Raw genomic sequence first — 18960 nt, forward strand, 5'->3', positions numbered from 1 at the left:
CGCGGGCGGGCGGACCCGCTGCGCTGCGCCGGCCCCGGAGCTCCCGGAGCGCGGTAGGGCCGCGGCTCCGCTCGCCCAAGATGGGGCTCAACTTGTGCGCTGCACCCTGGGAGCGATGTGGCCACGCCCCCGGTGGGTGACGTCACGGCAGGGTGCAAAGCAGCGCGGCGCGGGGGTGGCGGAAGAGTGCGGCCTGCGGGGAACAGTTGGGATATGGCGGCTCACGCCGAATTCCCCCCTCCCCCCGAGGGTTGGTCGCGCCCGGCCGCACGCAGCCCCGGCCGGAGGCGAGTGCGCGGCCCCGGCGGAGCGCGGGCGAACGCGAGAGAGCGCCCTCCTCGGGCGGGGCCGGGCACTGCCGGCGGAGGCACCGAAGCGCGGCACCGCAGCGGCGTTGCGGCTGGAACGGACCTGAGACCCAACTGTGCCCGTGCCCAGCTTGTCACCCAGCCCACAGCACCCAGTGCCGCGTCCAGTCGTTGGGCACCTCCAGGGATTGGCACTGCAAACCTCCCTGGGTAGCCAAGGCCTGACCAGCCTTTCCATGGGGAAATTCCTGCTGCTGTCCCCCCTGAGCTCCCCTGGCCCAGCCTGAGGCTGTTCCCTCTTCTCCTGTCCCTGTTCCTGGGAGCAGATCCCAAATCCCCCCGGCTGTCCCCTCCTGCCAGGGACTTGTGCAGAGCCAGAAATTCCCCTGAGCCTCCTTTGCTCCAGGCTGAGCTTTCCCAGCTCCCTCAGCAATTCTCCAGCCCCTTCCCAGCTCCCTCAGGAATTCTCCAGCCCCTTCCCAGCTCCCTCAGGAATTCTCCAGCCCCTTCCCAGCTCTGATCCCTTCCCTGCACATGCACATCCATCCCTCCCTGAAGTGAGGGGCCGGAGCTGGACGCTGGCGGTGCCTCAGTGCTCCTCACGCTGCCCACTGCCGCTCTCATGGCTGCAATGAGGAATGGCCTGTTGTGACATTCAGTGTGGTCTAGCAAAGAAGAAAGGGAAATTAATAAAATGTAAAGTAGTTGAAGGGTAATGAACAAGAATGAATAAGGTGAACGGATTCACTGGCAAACTGGAAAGGTTTCTGAAAAGTCAAGTATGAAAATTGCTGCAGTCCATGGCCAGGTTAGCCAAGATCCACACAGCATGGCCTTGTCAGTGTTGCACTGATAATATTTTTGTGATGTTGAATTAGAGCTGAACAATATTCCAGTATGCTGGGCACAAACACACTGACAATTTTATTGTGTCAAGCATGTACATATTCCTTTTTTTCCTTCAAGAAAAACATTTGCCACAGTTAAAAGGAATTCCCAGGTGCCTTCTGTTAGTGTGTGCGAGTGCCAGCGCTGCGGGACCCTCCCGGTGTCCGTGTGCCTGGTTCTAAAGACCTGGACAGGACAGATGGAGCAGTGGAAGAGCAGCAGGCTCCTGCTCAGTGCTGCTGTCGCCTGACAGAGGTTTGGGTAATTCTCCCCTGCTCTCTCTGTCACCTTCACTGTTACACACTTCACTAGGAGGATCCCCATGCAGGTCTCAGTGGTAGTAAAACCCTTAGTGGCTTTCCTTGTGGTTCTGCTGCAGGTGATCTTACGTATTTTGCACATTTTGCCATTTAAAGATCATGCACCAGTCATGTGACAGAAGCATCTCTCACACAATCCCTCAGCCTCTGGACTAAGGGCAGAAATGCTCCCTCAAGTAATAGAAGACTAAAAAAGAAGCTCTTCTGGAGTGTGACAGTTGTAGGTATCCAGTGAAAATAACACCACAACATTCTCTTTGTTTGTTTCTATAATTTGAAATGGTCAAAAGGTGGTGCTTCCCACAGATGGTGGCTGAAATGTGTGTCTCACTAGTGTGCACTAAACCCCTAAATGCTTATGGAGTGCACGCAGTCACACACGTGCTCACACCCAGAAATGAATGCATGGCTGGATAAAGATGTATATTAATAGGTGTATGTGTGTGTTTAAGCTTTAGAAAAGCCCTGATGTAAACTTTAAAAGTAAACTTTAAAATGGCAGTGTTTTTCAAAAGAAAGATGTAGGACTATTAAAGGGAGCCAGTTTATTACTATCTAGAGTGCATGGGTTCAGATATCTCAGCCTTTAATAACATTAGGTGATTACTGCTGGAGACTAAAATCTAGCCTGGGATGCCATTGCTCTAACAAGCAGGGCATCTACCCAAGCATCAGGAGTCCAGACCGAGAGTGTTTGAGGGGAAGTCAGTAGGAAAAGCTCAGGGGATTGTTTTTTTAGCTTCAGTCTCACCCCTCAGTTGGTATTGATCTGCAGTACGGCCTTGTACAAGTTCCTTTTCATTGTTTGATCTTCATTTTTTTCTCTCCCATCCAGCATCTGCCTTATCTGCAGATGCAGAGAACGGTTGAGGCTCTACTCACCATTCTTGTGTGTTGAGTACTGCGACCTAAATTTTCCTCAGGCCATGTGATACTGTCTTAGCAATAGTAACATACAGGCATAGTAATGAACAAGTGATAAGCAGTTTATTTATCCCTAGGGTCTTTTCAAATTTGAAAATAAATTTAGGTGTTACTGAAAACTGGATATCCTAAGAGTGCACTCTGTTTCTGATGACTCATATCAAATCCTGCATTAACATCATAAATTTTAAAATAACAGTGCTATCAGAAATTCCTTTCTTTAACTGTAAACTGTACATTTTCCTTTTTATGAAACTCGTGGTTCTAGACAGTAAGACATTTACTCAAATTATTCTTGTTTTTAAAACTCCTCTAAATTACCCCAAATGGTCTCAAACCTGACTGAGATGCAATTGTAATTTGAATTTCAAGTTCTTTTGAATTTCAAGTTGTAAGACACAAGACCTGGACGACAAATACCAGGTTACAGACTGCTGGAGGGGAGAAGGGCACAGAAAATGGCAAATTAGTTATTTTAATGTCTAAGTAGAATTTTTGCATTTATAAAGGCCACTAACTATCCAGAGAACCACGAATATTAGCTGCAGTCTTTAGCTTCAGGCTGTCCTTCAAGTTTCACGTGACAAATAGCACAGTTTTCATCTCCCCTGACTCTAAAAAAATTGCTCTTTTTGTCTTTGTAGTGTTTGTAGTCTTCTACATGGAAAATAATAGGCACTAAATTCAACAACTAATGAAAAAAAAAATCATAGGAATGACATGTGAGAAAAATGGACTCTCTTTCACACATTGAAAGTGCAAGTAGAAATGAATAAATGTTATGAAATATCATCAGCTGTTTTTAGCCAGATCCTGACCCCTTTCAAGTCAATGGCAGTCAACCCATCATATGTCAATGGCAGCTGTGTTTTCCTTCACTGAGAGATGTTAAAATCCAGGATGTACATTTGTACAGACCAATGGACAGGCCTTTAGCACATTAGGCTCTCCTTCAGGATGGGCACCTTTACTTTTTCTGTAGATCTTGTGCTGCACCCAGTTGTGGTGTTTGGATAGGAGCAGCTCCTCCAGTCAGAACAATGTGTCAAAAGCTCTGTGCACACCAGTAAATAGTAAATAAACAGTGTAAATAAGGAGGGAAATGACAGCATTCTGTGGAACTGGAGACTGCTGTTTCACTGGGGGGTGTGAGGTGATCTGTTGGTGGAGGAGTTACTGCCAACACCTCCTGGGCTATATAAGCCCTGTATGGCTTCCATCTGTGTGATTTGGCTGTTCTTATTTACACAGTGGTTCTCAGCCTTGCTGACTGCTGTATTTTGAACCATTTGTGGTTTAGAGGCAGAGGGAAGAGAAGCATGAACAAAATCTGAGCTGCAAATCTAGTCTGGGGTTGTCGTATGCTATTGATGCTGAAAAAGAGCTGGGGGTTTGGAAGTCGTCATAAGGCAACTACCATGTTTTGGCACAAATGATGAATTACTGCTGCAAGAACAAGGCTTTTCGGGAAGGCAGAGCAGACCTGGGTTTGGGCCATAGTTTTAAAGCCAGGAAATCAATCCTGGCTTTAGGATAAATAAGTCAGGTTGGTCTGTCTTTTCTTTCTCCGTTTGAATGTGAAACAGTTTGTAAACTCTTGCTATTTAGCTAATACACTGGAATGCTCTGAAATTTAAAGATATGCAATGTTTCTTCAATTTGATGTATAAATAGATTATGGCATTTTCAGCATTCCAGTCTTATGATCAAGTGGAATCCAGATCAGGTTTCATTTAACCTAGTAAAGAGAGAAATGAGAACCGTTTCAGATAGCTCACACAGCGTTCAGCAGCATATTCTCTCATGTATTTCAAATTCATAATGAGTAAAGTGGGATATCAATATTGGAGAAAATCCACATCCCTTTGATAGACGTAGTGTATCTGAGATCTGTTGGGCATGGTTTTATTTTAATGGACATTTCAATAATTCATTGCTGGATTTCTGAGAATCTAGGTTGCTCATTTTCTTGAAAACCTCTTCCTTAAACAGTAAGTAATCACTTTGCTTTGTGTAGAAACCATTCTTTAGACTTTTTACCAGCTTTATCAATTACCTCTCAGTGTTAAAAGCATGAATAATGGCAGAGCATTTGTTTTTCATATATTGTCTAAGCAAAAAAGACAACATACACAAACTTCAGAGAGCTTGTCAGATACTTTAAACAAGTACTATGTGCCCCAATCTGATCTCTAGTTACAGATCCATTTTCAGGACTGCTTTCCTAAAGGACTTCTGTAATACTTGGGGTAGAAGACTAAGAGGAAGTGTGGAGAGGAAAGATGGTCTGTTTTTAAGATGAGAGAGGAGTTACAGAGTAGACATTAAAGCCATTGCAAGTCCATAATAATAACAATAATGTTGGCCTATTTAAATAGACTTCCCAGAGAGTCCTGATTGTTTGGAGTGGTGGTATCTGTGCTAACAAGCTGAGACAACATCCACTTGCCTCAGGTATGTGGGATCCTCGGGTTCAAAAGGGAATGTGTACCTGCACCCCTCACATTTCCCTTCCAGAAGTGCAATGCCTTTCCTTCCCCTTTTACTGCAAAGAAGGAATTCAAAAGCAGAGATCAGAGCTGGATAAATAAAGGTGTGGGAAAACTTTTACATATTTAAGTTCTGAGCAATTTTTGACAGACTATTGCTACCAGATCATGTAGGACATGAGACAGCAATCGGACAAAACTGGTTCCTTGGCCTTATTCACATAAACATGCTTCAGAAAACTCACAGGCTGGATTAGCTCTAACTTTCCTACAAAAGCACAAATGGGGGGTTTGTAGCAGATAGTGGATTGATGGCTTCCCTGTCTCCAGATGGAAACTGTGAGAAGTGAAGATTTATTGCCTAGTCCTTTGATGCCATGGTCTGTTGGAGCACGGAGAATGGCTGTAAGAAGCGGGTTTAGTGTTCTTTTGTGGTAAGTTACAAATGGCACCAGGAATGAGGAAATGTGTCTAATCCTTGTATGGATATCAACTGATTCAGTGGTATGGAGTGAGTTTCTTCATCTCCTTACATCAGTTACTCCATTTTTGAAATCAGGTTGATGACTGTCAAGCACTGTTCATTGTTTGAGATCTGCAGTTATACAATAGGAGCAGCATGGGCAGAGTCAGGATGACAGATGCCCCACATGCACTGTTGGGATCCTGGCCTGTGGCAGGAGCTGTGTGCTGCCCAGATGGGTAATCCAATAGCCCACAGCAGTGGCCAAATAACCAACGGAGATTATGAAAAATCTAATACTCAGAATTAAAAACTGTGGAAAGACCTCTCCCAAGACTTCCTTATAATTCCTGGTTTGGGGAACATTTTAAATTCATCACTGACATTATTTTTATGCTGCTATTTCCCAGAGACCTATTCAAGTTTTATGTATTGAAAAGGGTAACTGTGTTATCCAACCAGGTCTTTAGAAATTGATTTCTTTGTTTGATACCCAATAGCTGAAGTCACTTGTAGGTGTTTGGGTTTGGCCATCAATATAAAAATCTGGCTATTATGTATTCAGCACTTATCTAGGTACTATGTAGTTTACAGTGAGCAAAGGTGGAGTCAGATCCTTTGGATATTGCTCAAGGAATAGCATTTAAAGTTATGCTTGACCCATGCCAATCCTGAGCAATTCCCATCCTTATGGAAATCTCTGTATGATATGACATTTGTTTTCTCTAATCCAGGATGTGCCTTTGTAACCATAACTTTGTTTTGCACACATATGTATGCCTCTAAAATTGTCTAGTTCTGTCTGACAAACATAAGAAATTTTCAGAATTATATTAATTTCGGGGACACGCATTCATACCTTGGACAAGACTAAATTTATAAGCCTTGAGGGTGTAGGGTATGGCTTTCATCCTAAATTCAGTTTTATTTCCAATTATGTTGATAAATTTTCTGTACTGATTTCAAAGTCATAGGGCATGCTTTCTGGGTGGTTGAAATTTCTAGAGAAAGGGGGTTATGTATTTTTAAGGATAATAGTAATACTCAGAGTGACACCAGTAAGGGTTATAGAAATAATTCAAAGAGTTGAGTTTAAGAATTAAAACCTGACCACACAGAGTCACAAGTGAGGAGAAGGAAAATGCAATTCCTGTTACGCTGTCCTCTCCCTCGTGGCCCAGCAGGGTGGGACACCAGATTGGATCCATTACTTTGAACAGAATACCTCTTCTGCTCCCCAGGTGAGCAGGCACCAAATGAGGATGGGCACTGAGATCTTGCAGTCCCTCATAAATACAGCCTGGTTTCTCTAGGGAACATTTATCTGGTTTTGGCAGTACATACTGTGAGCCTGGCTGTTCCATGCTGTGGGAAAGCCAGTGTGCTTGTTCTCCTCTGCATTCTTACCTGGAGATTTCTTGTGCCTGTTTGTTCCTTGCAGTTTGTTCTGGCAGGCGCTGCAGACGAGGCCTCCGTGCCTTCCTCCCAGAGCAGGAATGGTGTCGTCATGCCTTGGGGAGACTTTGCAATGTGGAGGAACTGGCACGGGGATAAGATCATGCTTGTTCTGTTCTCTGACCTGAAGGAATGTAAACTTGCTGACCTCATAGATCTGCTGATGTTGGCAGATGCTCTTACCCACACCACCTTGTAATTCAGCATTATGCTTATTATTATTATTATTATTATTATTATTATTATTATTCCTCACACTGCAGCATGCTGTGCACACGCTAACAAGTGGTCTTAGGAGATGCCACCATTCCATGAAGCAGAAAAACAAACTCCTCAGCTGGGCTGCCTGAGGTGAGAGATGGCCCCGAGGTGGCCCCGAGTCCCTCATTCCCTGCTAAGGGGCTGTGTTAGTTTCTGCAGACAATGCCTCAGAGGCTGCAGTGTGATGGGCAACAGTCTCTAAGCCCCACCACCTGAGTTCAGGTGAGCTGTGGGGAAATCCTCTTGAACCTCCAAGACAGCAGATATCCACCTCCATAGCTGCCTCCCTGCAGCTCCATCTGGGAGCCCACACGGAAAGTGCCCCATTAATTCGCTTTGGAACACATTAATTTCTGCTTTGACTTCCACATGGGAGTCTGCTGTCAGCAAACCTCACAAGTGTGCCAACTGCACTGTCTTACCTGAAATCTGTCCTCTCCATGCTCTGTTGCAGCTCAGGTTGACCCCAGAGGCAAGTCTGTGACATTCCAGTTCAACACAGTTCCACGTGAAGGTGACATAACCCTCTGTTCCATTGGGGCAGAGAAGGGGTTCCTCAATGGGCTCCACCTCTGAGCAATGCATGGAAGGAACAGACTGTCCCATACAAAACTGCAGTCACTGCTGAGGAAACAAGGAGTTGGAACTAACCTCTTATCATAAATCCTCCTTTTTTCCTATAAAATGGGGAGCTGGAGCACCACACTTCTGTGTCATTAGGGAATATGTCTGTGCTGGGCTATACATTATTTGGATTTATTTTGATTTCAGAAACTGTAGCAATATGGCTCATGATTCACATCTGTGGTAGGCTGTAGTAGCAAGAAGAAGCAGACAATTGTTCTTGTATTTGACATTTTAAGTGCTTTTTAGCAATGTTAGTATCCAGACAAACCAACATTACTTTGAAAGCTACTGTGGAAATTCACAAACGATAATATAGCCAGAGACAATTATAAACATGTAAAACAAACAAAGGTGGTGTTTTCTAAACATGAGTCTAAGGTTTCACCACAGGCTCTGCACCATATGCATCCCAGAGGGTCCATGGATGTGCCATAAAGAGCAAAATTATATATATATAGCAAAATTCAAAAAATAGGTCATAGTTACAAAACTAACACTCCTCCTTTAGGGATGACTGGAGAGGACAGCTGTGGCACCTGGAGCCAGGTCCAATTTCTGTTTGCTTATTCTAGCAAAGAACCTTCTTAGAAAAGTAAGAAAAAGCTCTTTACTCCTGCAAAACTTGTGGCATCATCCCCCATAACCTTCCTGATGGTGGGAGTCACTGCCAGAACCTTTGCTCAGCTTCCCTCTGAGGAGTTGTCACAAACCCTGGCACTTCTCAATGCAGAACCAAGCTACACCAACACCCTGCTTCAAAATGCAAAGGGTTAGTGCTGCAGGAATAAATCCTCTTTCTTAGAGAAAGAACCATAGAATGGAGCAGGGCAATTGAAAGATTTAGTCTTGTTCCTGCTGCAAATGCTTGAAATGCATAAGACTGAATTATCTAGGGAGCATGACAAGGGTCTGACAAAACCTGGCATTTTTAATTAACAGCCTCTATTCAGCTGTCAGAATCCAGTGGGTCTGCTGACGAGACAGAGTGATGACAGATCAGCCTCCACTGACACCCTGTGTGGATGCCTTTAAAGTAGTAAAACATACATTTAAAAACTTACACTTTGGCATTTACACAAAACTTGAAGTCTCCCACAGGTACTCAGATTCGTATCTCAATTACAGATTCCCTTCAGCAAGGCTAGCAATTTAAAACCCTAAACCAAGTCAAATATGATGCAAAAATGATTAATTATTGAACAAAACCGTATCATCATGACCATGAGCATCTGTGGATAAAAAGAAGAGGGGAGTTTCACCACCACAAATACAAAATTCGAAGTGGTAAGACCTAGAATGAGCTTGGAGGTTTTTAAATTAGCCAAAGGAATAATGGATTTTGGAATCACTACAATGACTTAACATGGCTTTGGTTGCTATTGTTTTGTTTTGCAGTGACAGAGACTTCTGCAGGAGAAAAATGTGGAATCCCAGCCTAAAATCTCCCATTGCAGAGGTGAAGTCTTTAACCTCATTTGGAGTCAGGCCTGGCCAGCTGCTCAGGAATGCTGCTGAAATGCAGCAGGGAGAGCAAGAATTCACTGCAGGTGTGCCAAAGGGGATCTCTGCTGGGGCTTCCCAGGGGAGCTCAGAGCTGGCTTTGCTAAGGAACCTCTCTGTTTCTGTGGGATACACGCCTGGCACGGGCAGGGCAGCGGTTCTGCCTGAGCAGACTAAGCCCCACAGCGCTAGGCTGGTCCAGGGGTAGCAGGTGAGTTGCCCTGGGTGGGTTCCTGTCCGTGGTGCACAGTGGCTGCAGCAGCTCTGAGCTGTCTGTACCCCCACAACATCCTCACTGCAGCTGCCTTCTCGCTCTGAGGAGGTTCTTGTTCAGAGAAGGTTCCATGGAGGACCTTTTCCTTGTAGCAGAAAATAAATGTACTCAGGCCAGCCTGGGGACCCCTCATTTTAGGAGAAGCCTCAGAGCCCCGGGAAAGAGCCTTCACCCATGTTGTGCAGGCTGTGGATGAGAGTTTCTGTGCCTCTGACTGCACGGAGAGATGAGCACTGTCACGTCTGGAGGGAAAGAGCACAGAGCACTTCCAGCTGAGGGCACCAGGCTGGGCATTCCCTCCCTGCTGGGGGCTCTGATCTCCATGGCTGCCTCAGGGACAGCAACCACGGCTGAGTACGCAGCCAGTGGGAAAAGCACTCCTGGCACCAAAGAGAAAGCAAGAAAGTGAAAAGTGACAGAAATAGGCCTTCAGGTCAGCACGTGTCTCCAGAGCACCCCTGAGAGTGAATTCATCTGCCCTCAGCCAATCCATTCCTGAGCTCCTCAGGGTAAACTGGCTTTCCCTGTGCACACACAAGCCCTGAGTGAGCACCTCTTGGGCAGCTGCTGGCAGATTTTGGACCTGACCCCTGAACCATGACCAAAAATAGGTGGGTCTGGTTTCCCCAGTCATCATGTTCAGTGTTACACATGCCATGGGGATGAAGCACTGTAAAATCATGATGTGCTCACATTCACTGATAAACCAGTCATGCAAAAGGTTCCTTGGAGTAGGAATTCAGCAGAAGGCATTTCACATCTGTCAGAAATAATTCAAGGGTGTGGAATGACTAATTGGGAACTGCATGAATAATCAAGACTTCATTTTCAGCAAGACAAAGCCATGAACTTTTGTCTGGCACATCAGTAGGGAATATGTTCCCTTTGTTAAGGCCTGTGTTCTGGGGACTGATGCTAGCAAAAATACCAGAAGGAGGGATTTTTTGTGCTGATCACAGTGTCCACTTTTAAAGTGTAGCTCTTAAGTCTAGTTAAAGAGCTATTTGAGAAGTAGTTGATGCTATGTAAACAAAAATAAAGGATTAAACTGAAAATAAAGACATAAAATTTGAGACTAAAATAAAAAAATGGAAAATGAAATCAGTCTAAGCTGAGGTTTTTAATATTAAGTAAGGATTCCCTTTCCCTTGGCCAAATCTAGAAATTTGCCAACCATTTCCATTCGTGTGGAAATGAGGAGCTGGGTTTTCTTTTGTTTTTATCCTAGGCTGCAGAGAAAGCAACAATAGGAGTTGTGCTGCTCTGAGGTTTTGATTTGCTGTGCCCTGTAAGAGCAAGGATGAGAAAGGGGGAAATGGGATCATTTTCCTTCTGGCCTGTGCCAGCTCCAGAGTCCTGGCACCCTCCAGGGTCAGGTGCTGGGGCCTCAGCTTGTTCCATCAGAGCTCCCAGGTGCTGCATCCCTGCACACAGAGCTGTAAATGCTGGCAGCTCTCAGGGATTGCAGACTTGGCAAACAGGAGAGATGGCAGGAAAAGCTTTATAAGCTGAGCACAGGCTGGGAGAACGCTTGTGAACTCTGGTCTGTTATAGAACAGACAAAAGCATTCCAAACAATGGATATTGCTGGATTTCTGTGTATACTGAGGTCCAGAAATTGTCACTACAGGTAAGGTATTTCCAGTATATTTTTTCATTATACAAATTGTAAAATACCTCCCAAAAGTACAGGTTAGGTGACAGGATCTGTTCTTTCAAGTGCAGGGCTAAATCCATCATGACACAACTTGCCAGCACTTCATATAATTTGATTCCATGTGAATCACACGGAGAGTGAGAGCTCTGAGAGCTGAGTCCATGAACAAAGCATGTCTTGGAGCAGGGTGAGGAATGCAGAGGTGTGTGCTGGAAGGCGTGGCAGGTATGTGTGAGCTGTTAATGACCATGCTGAAGAAATCCTGATGATGCAGAGGTGAAGGAGTCTGAGAAATGGAGGAGTCCAGATCCCATGCTGTAGGATCAGCTGAGGGATGGATCTGCATCCACAGCAGCTGGTGCAGGTTCCTGGCATGGAAATGCTGTTCAGCAGCAGCAACAGCACTTCTGAACCTCACACGCTAGCAGCAGGTATGGCCCTGCACTGGTATTATCTTAATTTTCAAAGACTTCATCATGCTTTTTAGAGACATCCTATTTTTCATGTGAGACTTCACTGGATAGGGCACTCCATGGCTACTACCACTGTCCTCTGAAGGTGACCTCCTCCAGTTACAAGTGAGCAAAGGCAGAAAAATTAGAATTTAATGGATGGAACAGTGGATGGAGCATGGATAAACCCAAGAAGTTTAATAGGTGAGAAGTGGCAAAACCACCGACTAGCATTTGTAAAGCTGAAATGCAAAAACCTGAAGTTCTGTAACTTGAAAAGTACCGAGTCTGTCTGGCTGTGAGTCAAAACTGTGGCAGGATCTGCCCCTGCCTGCTCAGCCCTGCAGCTGAGGCTCTTTCTCCACGTGATGGCTTCAGCTGTAGCACCATCCTGACATGAGCACTGCTCAGCCTGCCCACACTGCCTCGCTGCAAAGAGTGCCTCTGAACTATGGGTGGGCAACATTCACCAGGATTGATTCCCCCAGAAAGTTTGGTGCTGCTCACCTTATTTACTCCAAGGGCTTTCTCAACCCCCTTGAGGTCCCACACCACTGGGGAGGGCTGGAGCCAGGTACACCTTGCTGGGGAAGTGACCTGTGGGCAGAAGTGATCCTCCCTAACACCTGGCAGTTGTCCCAGCCAGGCTTCAGCTGCGTCTCCTTCAGCCACAGGGAGGCTGGGGATGAAGAGCGTGGTCCTGGCCCCGTGTCCACTGACACTACTGAGCAGGCATGCCACCAACAAACATTCCCAGGAATTCCGGGCAGGAGATATGCCATGTCCATCTCATCTTGACTTTTGATATTTTTCCACCCTAAACACTTGGCTAGGTGATTGTTGTTTGGCTTTTTCAATTTTTCTGTGTGGTAACTGAAGGTGTTTACTGCCAGGCAGGAGTTTTGCTTCCTTCAGAGCAGCAGCCTCAGCTCCTGGAAGCAAGCAGCTTCAGTGGCTGCACTGGGCATCTACTGACCTCAGGCCTTATTCTTTCACCTGTTTTGTCACTGACCTGTGTCTGCTGGTGCTGAGAGATTGAATACATGATGCCAACAGCCCTCCCTTCTGGGGAGGTGCAAAGGAAACACCAGATGTTGATTTCTAGTTGTCTCTGTTTACATTTTGTACTGGAAATTCACTGATAGGCATTCAAGCATGAAATGCAGCGATTTTTTGGAAGGTGTCCAGAAAACTCTGACATTCTGGGAGTGAGTTAACTTTCTGTGCTTTGTCTAGCAGAGAGGCAATGTGGTTCAATGAAATTTTTCTCCCTATAGCTTCAAGTGGTGCTGGTTGCTTCAAGTCATAAGCAGTGAGATCTCAGGGCTGTGAAACCCTCAGACCAGAAGTGGCACCTCTGTTACTACAGAAGGACACAGAGTGTGTTTCTGACCCGTTTCCATGCCCTAGGACATTGTAATTCTGTGCTGTTAGGTTGTGCTGAACATGGTTTTCGGTGGGCTGCGGCAGCTGGGAGCTCACTGCAGGAGGAAGAGGAAGAGGAGGCTGGTGGGGCAGGGGCAGCTGGGGGCCACCACCAGGCTTGGCCTCATCTCAGCTGTCCCTGTGAACTCTTCAACCCCTGTGCTGAGGGGCTGAACATGTTCAACAGCCTCACATTTGTCCTCTCTCTCACAGACTTTCTCTTCCAAAAATTCTGACTGCTAAGGGCCACGGCCAAGCTGGAAGCCCACTCTCCCCTGGGAGCTCGGTGTGGGGAGGGAGCTGTGTGCATTCCCGAGGAGCTGTGGGCTGGCAGCAGGTGCCCTCTGTGCCCTGGGAGTGCTGGACCAGCCGTGCAGGGCAGTGCTGGCACAGGCAGGGCTCTGCAGTGGCATCAGCTGCGGGACTCGGCAGACACTGAGCGTGTTTGTCTGAGGACTAAGCAAGGTAAGCCTCTGGGCTTGTCCATCCCCCATTCAGGGGGCCCAGTCCCTTCACCTTTCTCTGTCCACGGGGTATTTAAAGGCCCTGGTCCCCTCAGGAGGACAGCTCGGGCTGGCAGGACGTGCTGTGGCCACGCTGTCCCCGCTGAGCCCCAGCGCTGCTTGGGCAGGCACAGCTGCTGGCGTCTGCTGTCTGCTCAGCTTTACTGCCAGCTATTTCAACTTAGTCAAAGGGGCTTTTTTTTACAACCATATGCACAGATCAGGTGGTCACCTATGTCAATATGTTTATTCACAGATCCTAGCTGCTTTCAGGGACCAGCCTTCTCTAAACATAAGTAGAGCTATTTAAGTAGTTGCTCACAATTACCTCTCAATTCATATAAAACACCATGAACTCCCCCACTGAGCAAAAACTCCCAGTGGCACAAGGGTGAAAAGCAACAAGGATTTTGCTGTTGAGTGCCTCAAATATTTCTATGATCCTACTGAAAATGGATGTTTACTTCTGAAGAGCTGCCCACTACGTCCACTCTGCCATGATGTCAGTTTTCAGAGCAGCAGCTCTCCTGGCACTTGGACTGTTCCCACCTGCCAGCCTCCCTCGCCCTGGCTCACAGGAATTGGGCTGGAGGTATATGCAGCAAAGCCTGATTTGGAGCTGGAGGTGAACAGATGCTTTTCAGCTCTTGTCCTTTTGTCTGCCCTAAAAAAAATTTGATTTCTGGGATTCCAACAAGGCCATCACACTGGGTGTGATGTGTGAGGGCTGGTGAGCAGAGCTTGGCCCCACACCCGGCCCCAGCAGGCACTGAACTATCGGGTCATCTGGAACATGAGTCTCATTTCCAGCACTGCACCATTTTCCCCACACTGATGTTATCTTTGCCATCGGCTACTGGCATGCAGCAGCTCCCATATGCCATTAGCAGGTGGCAGAAGACATAAATGGAATTTTCTCTCAGAACATTTCTTCCATTCTTCCTCTGCTGAAGTGCAAGTTCAAGCTAAAGGCATGTAGTGACTGCAGCCTGTTCCCAAACAGGGCCATGGAGAGTTAGGAGCAGGCTCCAGGAGAAACTCTGCCATCCTTCAGTCTCTGTGCCATGGTTAGCTGGTCAGCACCCTGCCCTCAGAGCTTGGGGGCTGTGTGTGCCTGCACTCCTGGCACCCTCGTGGCTCCCTCGGCTCCTCTGGGCTCAGGAGATGTGTGTGCAGCCCCCGGGGAAGCTGCTGGCAGCTTGGCACAGCTCTGCCCACTGGAGACAAACACAGAAATTTAAGGATCAAGCAAACAAATGTCCAGAAGAGGCGTGAGTTCAGGAACAACACGTGCACATTGCGTGGCCTCCAAAAGAAGGAGGCAGGAGCTTGAGGAGCTCCACATCATCCCACATTTATCTGCTGTGAGCTCAAGCTGACTTGCCTTCCAGCAGAGCCACAGCCAGAGGAGCCTGGGAGCTGCTGCTGGAACCGTGGGCCTGAGAACACTCCTGACTCACCATTCACTTTTGGATCTGGATGTCCTATATAGGAAAATAAATGGCTTTCTGAAAAATCTTATTCAGGTTTCTTCTTTTATTTTTAATATTAATTTTTTTGTCTTACTCAATTGCAGAAAATCCTGCTCAAAGTTGCTCGTGAACTTGATGAAAAACAAACATATTGAAGACCATGGCTCAGGACCCCCTTGGTCTCTAGACCTGAGCATTTATTTTGCATCTGGGACATGAGAGGACAATTTCATTCCAGGTTCATGAGCTCATACTGAAAAACAACAGAACATTTCCAAAGTCACAGAATTCTGTGGCATTGCAGGTCTAATGCTTTGGATCCAAAGTTAAACTCTGGGGCTTTTTCCCCACAAAGATACTTAGATACCTGACCAAATGAAAAGTGTTTCAGTGCTACAACTGCCACATTGATGTTCTTGTCTGTCTGACCTGTCTCAGGGACTTTGTTTGTTTTGTCATATAATGCAGATGGGGGAGGGAACTGTCACTTGCTTTTGTTCATTAAAATTGTTATGTTCCAAGGTTATTTAAAATCATTTTCTTCCATCCAAGTATAGTTTCTATTGCCCAGTGTGCTCCCTCATCATATGTGGAAATCCCATTCCCTGGTTTCAAAAAGCCTTTGGGTTTTTGAATGCTGCTGCTTTCCCACATCTCTTCCCCCCGTGTTGCTGGGGGCAGTGAAGAGAAGAACACTGCCGTGTGCACCAGGGCACAGCTGCCACTGGAAAGGTGCACAGACACTTGTGCTAGCCAGAAAAATAATTTGCTTAGAAAAGTATTTTGCCTAAAGCCCACTAGAGATTGCAGCCCCAGATAATTCAGTGGCTTTGGCCCAGGATCAGAGCTGAAACTCTGCAGAGGGGACATGGCCAGCCCCTGGTGTAAGCACTGGTGGCCACACAGGCAAGGGATCTCCTGTACCAGATGACCCAGGGCAGAAGGAAAGAAAAGGCAGTAAGGAAAACAGGAGTTGTAATAATTTTGTTGTACTGGGGAGACAAAAAAAGAACTTGTCATCTTGCTAAGAAAGCAAATTCCACTAGATCCCAAATTTCCTATCTCCATGGAACAGCTTCTGTCAAGTGCAGTCAATACCTCGCAGTTCTCCATGTTCCTTTCTTTTAAAATTCAAAGTCAAAAGGTGACTTTGAGGTGGCTGCATAGATTTGCCCTTTTCTTCCCTTGGAGCAAACAACCAGTAAAATTCTCTGGCGTATTTCTCTCCTTTCTGAAGTTTCTTTCCTCAATTGTCCTCCTCCATAAAATCAGACCCCTTTTCACACATGGGTGAACCTAGAAATCATTTAGGGTGGGAAGCATGTGAACCACTTCAGTGAACATCAGGTAATTGTATATTAGAGGCCTTTTGAAAGGTCATCTATTTCTGGGTAATTTTTCCAGCTACTTTCTTCATGAACTGAAGCTCACTGGCACTGAGTGAAGAACAGGGTGGTTTTCTCTGCACAAGTCTCCAGGCCCTGGCCCTGTGAACTGCCCACCCCTGACCACTGTGTGATTCCTTTGATGTTTTCTTTCCAAGATGCCCATCTCCACGTGTCACCTGTGTTTGTATCACTCACCTGTGTCCTGGGAACGGCTGAGGTTTTCAAACACACTGCTCATTAGATTCTGCACTTTTCTAAAAAAGGCTGACTTTTCAGTTGCATCAGGAAATAAAAAACAACCTGAAAATCATGAGACACACAAATAGACACACAAACACAGACCACTGGAGTGCTGGTGAACCTGCCTGTCTGTGGATGCTCCTGGTGCATTTCTGCTATGACAAGGATTCCAGGTGGGCTTATGCTGCAGCTTTACCTTCTCAGCATCACAAATTTGGGTATTATTCCTAACAAACCAATAAAATTTGGGAAAAATAAATAAGAAATAAAACATTAATTGAAATGAACTGACAAGTGTTAGAGCCACAAGAAGATCACATTACGTAATCCCAGCTTCCATTCAAAACCAGACAAAAAACATCAAACAACATTAAAGAAACTTTATGCTCTTTAGTAATGCAATTTCAACTACAGAAGCAAATAAATTTGGTTTATACTAAGTATGGAAGCACAGAGTGACTTCTCTAGATAAAATTTCTATTTTTGGAGAGATTTAAATTTCCTAAACTGGTCTTGTTTTCTGAAAAACAACCCAGAATGGAGAAGGATGACACTTAGGCTGTACATTCATTAAAGCAAAGGCTTTTTTTAAACTGCAAACCTGGCAATCAAGGCCCTCTTTTGTTCCCCTGGGAATGCAAGACCAGTCAGTAACAGTGGGGTCAGCTCCTGGTCCCAGATTCCCAGAATCTCCCCAGATTCCAGACACTGCCCAGGTTCTGCCAAGTTTGCCTGTGCAGGGTTCTGTTCCTGAGGCTGCATTCCTGGGTTCTGCAAACAGCCTCCACACAGCTCCAGACATGGCAGTGCTCATGGTCAGACATTTGTGCAGAGGCATGTGAAGAGGCAGGAATAGCTGAAATTCTAGTTAAGGAAAACATAAGTGACATATGCATTTGAGAAAGTGACGGCTGTGCAGTGCAAGGGCATCAGTGCCAGCCTCCAGAGCTGCAACCAGCAGTGCCTTTGCTGCAGGACAGCAGGATAATAATTTAATTCTCTGTACTAGTTCTTGCAGCTACTGCTTGGAATGCACTTCACTGTGGAAGCAGCAAAGCCCTATGGACATTTTACATGAAAGAAATGTTGATGTGACTCTGTTAAAGAGAACAAAAGGCATTTTGTGGATTTTTGGCTTTGCCCAAGTGCTGTATATTTATATTTCTTGATACTACTGCAGAGTATAGGAGATGTTAAGAGCTGTGCCTTGGCATCAGCACTGGGCTGGCAATCTGTGCCAAGGTCATGGCCAGTAGCCCCAGAGTGGCCGTCAGCACCTGGCTGACCCTGCACTGAACCGCACTCTCATCGCCACACAACATTAACTCTGACTTATCCATGGAAATGAACAATTGCCCAATAGCAGAATGGACTGGAATTGGTAATCCTGGCAGGCTCCAAGCAGGTGAAAGTTGACCCCGTTATAGTCTTGTGAGCACGAAGGAGGCATAAACCACAATAACGGAGCCACAGTGCAGCTCTGACCCCACGGCACTGCCAGAAAATCCCTTCCCTAACAGGCCTTAAAGCACTCCAGGCTGAGCTTGTCTCAAGTCTCAGACCTCTGCATGTTACTCATTCCAATGCAGATTCTAGGGCTAACCACAGTACAGAGAAAAACAGCTGAGGACACAAAACACCAGAATAATTTTAAGCATTCACTACTAAAATACTGTATAAATTAAAAATGCTGTCAGCATTTACACTAAAATCAAAAGCATCCCTGGTTTTAGGCTTTGTTTTATATTTCATGCTGAGTTAAACAATAAATATTCAATCCCAAGAACTTAGTTTGGAAGTTCAGCAATTTTTAAGACCCCTCAAAGAGAGTTTGAAATGACTCCCCAAAGCAGGGGGCCTTTTGCAGCAGCCAGAGCGTGCAGAGGGCTGCGTGGAGCGTGGGCTGGCAGCGTCACCACACAGCCTGCCCGTGGCCAGGGCTTCTGGCAGGATGAATCCACGGATATGCCGAGTCGAGGTTTGCTGTGCTGGCTGTTCCCACCCTCCGAGGGCCCTGGATCAGCCACAGCTCCCCTGGCTCCGGCAGAACCTCCCTGCCATGCCCAGGGCAAGACTCACCCAGGGGCTGGGCTCTGTCCCCTCTCAGGGGTGGCTGCCCTGCTCCCAGGGACCCCCCAAAGCCCCCGCACAGAGGCTGCAATCCCAGCCCTGCACACTGTGGCTGGCAGGGGAGGCTGAGCTCAGCAGCTCTCCAAGCACCTTCTCACCACAATTGGTGCTCCCCAGCCCCAGGAGCAGCAGCAGCCCTTCCCTTCCAGGTGAGGCACCCAGAGCTCACAGCTCCCTGGCTGGG

At 46.5% G+C, this 18960-nt stretch overlaps 1 long non-coding RNA gene across 2 annotated transcripts; it reads right to left on the reverse strand.

Moving 5' to 3' along the window:
• Positions 1-2486: 2486 nt before the first annotated feature.
• On the reverse strand, positions 2487-18946 carry LOC107209042. 2 transcript variants are annotated; one of them, XR_001523403.3, is made up of 3 exons: positions 7531-18946; positions 6800-6971; positions 2487-4178 (listed from the first exon to the last, which is right to left on the reverse strand). It is a non-coding gene; the product is annotated as an uncharacterized LOC107209042 (long non-coding RNA). The 2 variants fall into 2 exon arrangements; XR_004498754.1 differs by having other exon boundaries at positions 2487-6971.
• Positions 18947-18960: the final 14 nt, after the last annotated feature.

This window comes from Parus major, chromosome 9, assembly GCF_001522545.3.
Source record: "Parus major isolate Abel chromosome 9, Parus_major1.1, whole genome shotgun sequence".
Lineage (NCBI taxonomy): Eukaryota > Metazoa > Chordata > Aves > Passeriformes > Paridae > Parus > Parus major.